This window comes from Lathamus discolor, chromosome 2 (genome assembly GCF_037157495.1).
Source record: "Lathamus discolor isolate bLatDis1 chromosome 2, bLatDis1.hap1, whole genome shotgun sequence".
Lineage (NCBI taxonomy): Eukaryota > Metazoa > Chordata > Aves > Psittaciformes > Psittacidae > Lathamus > Lathamus discolor.
In genome coordinates, this window is record NC_088885.1 from 137,087,871 (window position 1) to 137,093,445 (window position 5,575).

General features: G+C 45.8%; 1 long non-coding RNA gene across 2 annotated transcripts; it reads right to left on the bottom strand.

The window, feature by feature from the left end:
- Positions 1–1,469: 1,469 nt before the first annotated feature.
- LOC136009418 (uncharacterized) lies at positions 1,470–5,575 on the bottom strand. Of its 2 annotated transcripts, none has more exons than XR_010610551.1 (4): positions 5,478–5,575; positions 4,635–4,745; positions 4,449–4,504; positions 1,470–4,248 (listed from the first exon to the last, which is right to left on the bottom strand). It is a non-coding gene; the product is annotated as an uncharacterized LOC136009418 (long non-coding RNA). The 2 variants fall into 2 exon arrangements; XR_010610552.1 differs by having other exon boundaries at positions 4,635–4,770.

Below are 5,575 nucleotides of genomic sequence, written 5' to 3' on the forward strand. Positions count from 1 at the left end.
CCCTCAGGCAATGGGATGAAACTCCTCGCACCCCACTGGAATCATCCAGTGCAGCAAGTTCCCGTAATCTCCTGGCTCAGTGCATGGAAGCGGCTCACACAATCAGCTCAGTGCACACGTTTAGAGTTTGTCACTTTGGGTTTCATCAGCCTGTGCATGTGCTTGGCAATAGATATTGGTTCTGGACAAATGTTTCTCATTCAAAGTCTTGTTTGTGTGACTGCGTGCCCTGTGTCCACTGAGTTCACCTTCTGTACCTGCCCTGCCTGCATGCAGGAGCCATTTAAAATTAAAATTGCCATGAAATAAGTCCTAAGGAATTTGACTTCGTATTGCCTTTTTCACACTTGGGGTATGGAAAACTGCAGTGGAAATTCATCAGCTGATAGCAACCATGCAACTACATTGTGCAGGTAATTCTCAGGCACTACTGCCTCTGGATGCCTATTTCAGCTTGTTTAATAGTCAGAAGGAATGTTGATGACATTGCTGGGGTTACACATTCAATCTTCTTGTTTTAAGGAATTCCACAGGATTGATCTCTGACCTGGAGGGTGACGCAGAGGCAACCTCCACCTCTGACCTCCTTTCCTCCAAAGAACTCAGCTGGATAATGGTGAGAGCAGCAGTCTGCCAGCCCTGGGCTGCTCTGCAAGTGCCGTCCTCAAGCACAGGGTGTCCTGTGATCTCGAAGCAAATTTTCCCACTTGCCCATGTTTAAGTTTTAGTATTGGGTATGCTGAGGCCCTCAGCTTTTTGGCAAGGATGCATCGTCAGAGGAGCAACAGGAGGATTTTTATGCAATAGGCACATCTGGAGAGGATACCTCTGCATTGTGCTCCCTGTGGTTTCAACCCCGTTTCCAGTGGAGATAATAATGCTTCTGAGATTGCTCTGTACCTGTGTGGTGTCTGGAGGGGCAGCACCAAGGGTAGGGGAATGCCCAACAGGAGAGGTGCAATGGTTTCAGTCGATCTCTTGAAGACACTTAAGATCTGGTTTTGGTACTAGAGGGCAAGTGGGGACTACCTGAGCTGGAGCTCCACTGAAATCCAGAAATCACTGTCATTCTTCCTTGGGATAGCTGTGGCCACAGGCTGCCTGAGCATCCTTTGAACGCGTCTTGCCGGTGTCCATTTCCATGGGAAGTTGAACCTTTCCTCCCCACAGGTGTACGGATTTCATGAACTTCTCTAGGAAAACCTCCAGTTTCTCTAAAGTCACCGTGCCATCACTTGTACCTTTCCCGTGTCCACTGTGATGTGAGCAGGCATTTCTGGCCCCAAATGATGCTCGCCCACTATCTCTAACCTCAGTTTCTATCTATCTGTTTATCCCTTACTTTTGGGACACATACTGTGAAGCTGATATAGATGTGAACCTCCACCCACTGGGTCATAACTGATGAAAATCCCTACACCATTTATGCCCGCAAGGATTTTCTTTAAGCACTGTTTCCAGCAGCACATTTGGGATCCATTTCAGATTTAAATTTTTATCTGTTTTACTGTCAGTACTCGGCACAACCTCCTGATGCTCTTTAAAGAGCGGGTTCCAACTAGAAATAGGTGATTTTTGTAGGATGTAGAGTAACCTTTAACAGTTTCACCATGGAGCTTTATCATGGTAAAGTTACTTTTCTTTATTCCTTTTTGCTATTGCTGTGACCATAAACTCCTGAAAACTGTTGGGAGAAGTACACAGGCAGGGAGGGCACTCCAGAAGAGCAGGCTAGTGGAGAAGGGCAGGAGGCCCAGTCTCCAAGGCTATTACCGTGGACCATGCAATACATCAAAAATCCAGTTACAGAGGCAGCAAAATACAGCAAGGATTTACAAATACAAGTGTAGCTGTGTGTTGCCATCACAGAGAGCGGGGCTGGGGAGCTGCTCTTGGAAGTTGATGTAGAGGAAAGCATCAATGTGTAGTGTTCATGGAGTTCATCCGTCCTCTCTGCTGTCATTGACACCAACCATTCAGCATGTATAAAATCAGGGTTTTGGAGTCTGTCTGCACCTGTAGTAGCCTGTTACGCAGAAGGACACCCTGCAGGGACTTGCCTGTCCATGGCATGTCAAGTCAGATGCCCAGCCAGCCCAGGTAGGGAGACAAAGTCCATATTGGAATCCCTCCTTTCCTGCAGCCTAAAACCAACACTGATCACGGCAGCAGTTCATTCTTTGCAAATCTCTTCAACTGCCACTACCTGAGGGGATTTGAAATCAGGCTGAATGTGCTCATTCAGCCTCATCTTCTCCAGGCAGGGCTGACTGCAGGAGCTGGAGTCATGCACCATTGCTGCCTAATGCCGTGACATTAAGGACTCAGCACTTTACAAAGCCCTTTGAAGGCATATATGGTGCTCCTTGGGCACAGTGGTGTGCACACAGCTTCTTACTGATGTGATACTGGAACACTAAGGGACAGCAAATTGAATTTAGCTTCTTAATAGCATTTTATTCAGATTTGCTTTTGGTAACAGGCAGGAATAAGGACCTAAGAGCCCAGGAGATTAATCCTTTCAGACACTCAAGCTAACATGCAGAGTGAGATGAATTTCCAGATGTCATATAAAAGACATGAGAGTCTCAGGACTGTTCCCCAACCATGGGAAAATGAGGGAATCCTTTTGCCTCTGAGGTAGACAAGCAGATAATGGCTCAGAGGTGTTTTCTCTCCTGGCTTTTGGGTACTACCGGGCTTACGAACACAGGTCATAAAGACAGGGACTGAACTGGCATGAAGCTACCTCTCTTTTCCAAAAAATCTTGTGAAAAGCAAGGGAGATTTTGCAAAATCCACACCTTGACTCTCTAGACCTGAGGATGCAGTGCTCTAAGCTGCTGAAAAGGTATCAAATCCTTCAGCAATGGGTTTCTCGAAATGCTTAACCAAACTCTTCCTAATGTGAAGTGGAGATAGTATCCTTGCTAATATGGTTTCTTACTGAATTAAGTAATAAAGTAGAATTTTTGAAGCAAATCAACTCTTGGAGCCTGCTACCGTCACTGTGCTTTTTCATCTCAGGAAGTTCTCGGGACTGTAAGTGTGAAGATTTATTTCGTTGTGTACTTCTGAAGAAAAACTCCTGCTAGAAAGCAAGGGCTGGGGCTGTGGCAGATGGTGCTTTTCTGGAGAAGAAATTAGTGTTTAATAAAGATTGTAATAGTGTGAACCAGATGCTCATCTCACATTTTGTCTTTGAAAAGATTTGGGATGATGCCAGATAGATACATATGTGCATCACAGATCTTGAAAGAACACACAACCGTATTCCCAGGGGCTCATTAAGGGAGGAGTAACTTTCTGCAAGCCATCAAACTCAACTGTAAAAGCAAGGTCTGTTTAAGCTGTGACTAAGTATCTCCTAGGAACTCCCTTTCACCTTTCACATGGACAGAGCAGCACTCCAGAATAATAAGGGTAAAGTAATATGGTTTTCCAAGGAAAATGGTGACTCCAGTTTAATCAAGTACTTTGGAAAATAATACTTAACTAAGTAAAGAAAGCTTGTAATGAAACACTACTCTTATCGGGCTTTGTCTAGCTCTCCACTGGAATGCAAAGGTGAGTCCCTAGCTATACAAGACAATATTTCCAAGTCCCCTACTTACTGGGCTTTTCAGCGAAGCACAGCTGTATTTCTTGTGTCTGAATTGCTCCTACTATCTGACAGATTCCCAGTCTTCAGTGAGCTGCCCTGGCTTCTTCCCACACAGTGGAGAAGTGCTCCCACCTCTGCTTTCCCCACCTGCAGGTGAGCTACCTGAAGGCTCAGCCTCACACTACATTGTGCTCCTGGCAGAGCAGCGGTGTGGGGTCAGAGCTCCCAGCCTGGTGCTGAGGTCTTGCAACAAGACTATGTAAAACTCCAAGTGTCACTCCCCTGCCTGCACCATGCAGGGGACAGTCACTCTCCCTGGGTGACATTTCGCCTTGGCTGCCTGCGAGCAGCACAACTGCCTGTACTGCTCAGGTATGAGGCCCTCCCTCTGTCCATCCCTCAGGGCTGGGTAGCATAAGAATGACTCCACTGGACACGGCTGTAGAAGATTAGTTACCTTGACATTGTTTCCCTTTTGCACTTAGAGTAAACAAGGCCTTGATACCAAGGTCTCCTGCCTTGCTATCTTCACTTAGCAAAAACACGTATTGCTGTAGAAAAAGAGCTCTGGATGGATAAATGCCTCTCCGTGCCATGACTGAGCCGTTTGCAGTCTTGAGCCGCTGAAGCTGCTGCTGGGGTCTCTAGGAGGTAGAGAAAATTATTTTAGGAGGAGGGTCACTCCCAAAAGGGCATGTGCAGCAAGTACTGGTGCTGCCAGATGTGTTACTGCAATTAGAGGAGATGCCCATCATAGAATGTAGCATTTATTATCAGCTCCTGTTGTTACTGGAAAAGCTGCAAGTTCTATAAGTATCTGGGAAAGGTGAGGTTAATCACTGACCTGTAAGGTAGTTATTCAGCATTATCGTCTCTGTGTGTGTACATGTGTCCATCCATCTGGGAAAAATCCAATTAAAAATGAAGGTGGCAAATACTGCAGCACAGCCTTGCAGGACTGGCAGCTCCCTGCAGCACCAGGAGCACCATTCTGGGAGCAAGCAGCACAGGGATAGATGCACTGATATACCCTCTGAAGCAGTTACTCCTTTGGCTGGGCTGCAGGCCTGGCTCCTTGTTGGTAGGGACAATACAGCGGTTGTCCTGTGTTGGAGCCCCAGCAGCATCCATGGATCCTGACCTGGGAGCAGGGAGAGCCAGGAGCCCTGTGAGAAGATCCAGCAGTGACTGCCAACCTGCTTTGGTCCTTCCTGCCATGGCAGCAAGAGCTATTCTCTGTTCCCAGGTTTTTTTGAACAAGGATTTTGTCATAGCACCAAAATAATCAAGGGACTGCACGTTTTAATTAAGCCTGCTGTGATCTCTGATTCTTTCCTGTAAACCAACAGGAGCACCAAGTGATTCGTGCAGGAGGGTCTTCATTATTTTGAGGGGGAGCCTCTGAGTTCCTGCTGCCCTCCTTTAGCACATCTCTGCAAATCTGCCTCAGCATCCAAACAAACTCAGAAAGCAAGAATGGTCAAACTAGATAAGGTTTGGAGAAGCACATGGCGAATTATTTTACCTTAAATCTATGGTGGACATAATTGCCAGGATCATTGCTCTGGGCACGGCATTCATCCTCCTGCATATTGCTGGGGGATTCAATGCCATGGCCATTTGTTGCTGTTAGAGCTCAAGGTGTATTATCTGAAGATCTTTGCAATGTTTTCTATAAGCTACATAAAACCTACATTAATTAATAGGATTTTAATTCAGAGAATGAGCTACATTGTGCACACTTAAACTGCTTTAGAACTCATTTACATCAATTTCTTTGCTATTAGTCAGTCGTAAATCAATTAAATACGTCCACATAGAGAACCTGACTGGTATAAAATGCAAGACTGATTCACAAATTGCTTATACTTACATTTCAGTTCAAGGTCTCCTCGCAGTGGGGCCAGACATAGCATCCTGTAAACACCATGCTTATCTTTTCCTGCTTACAGTTTTCTTGTGATTCAGTTA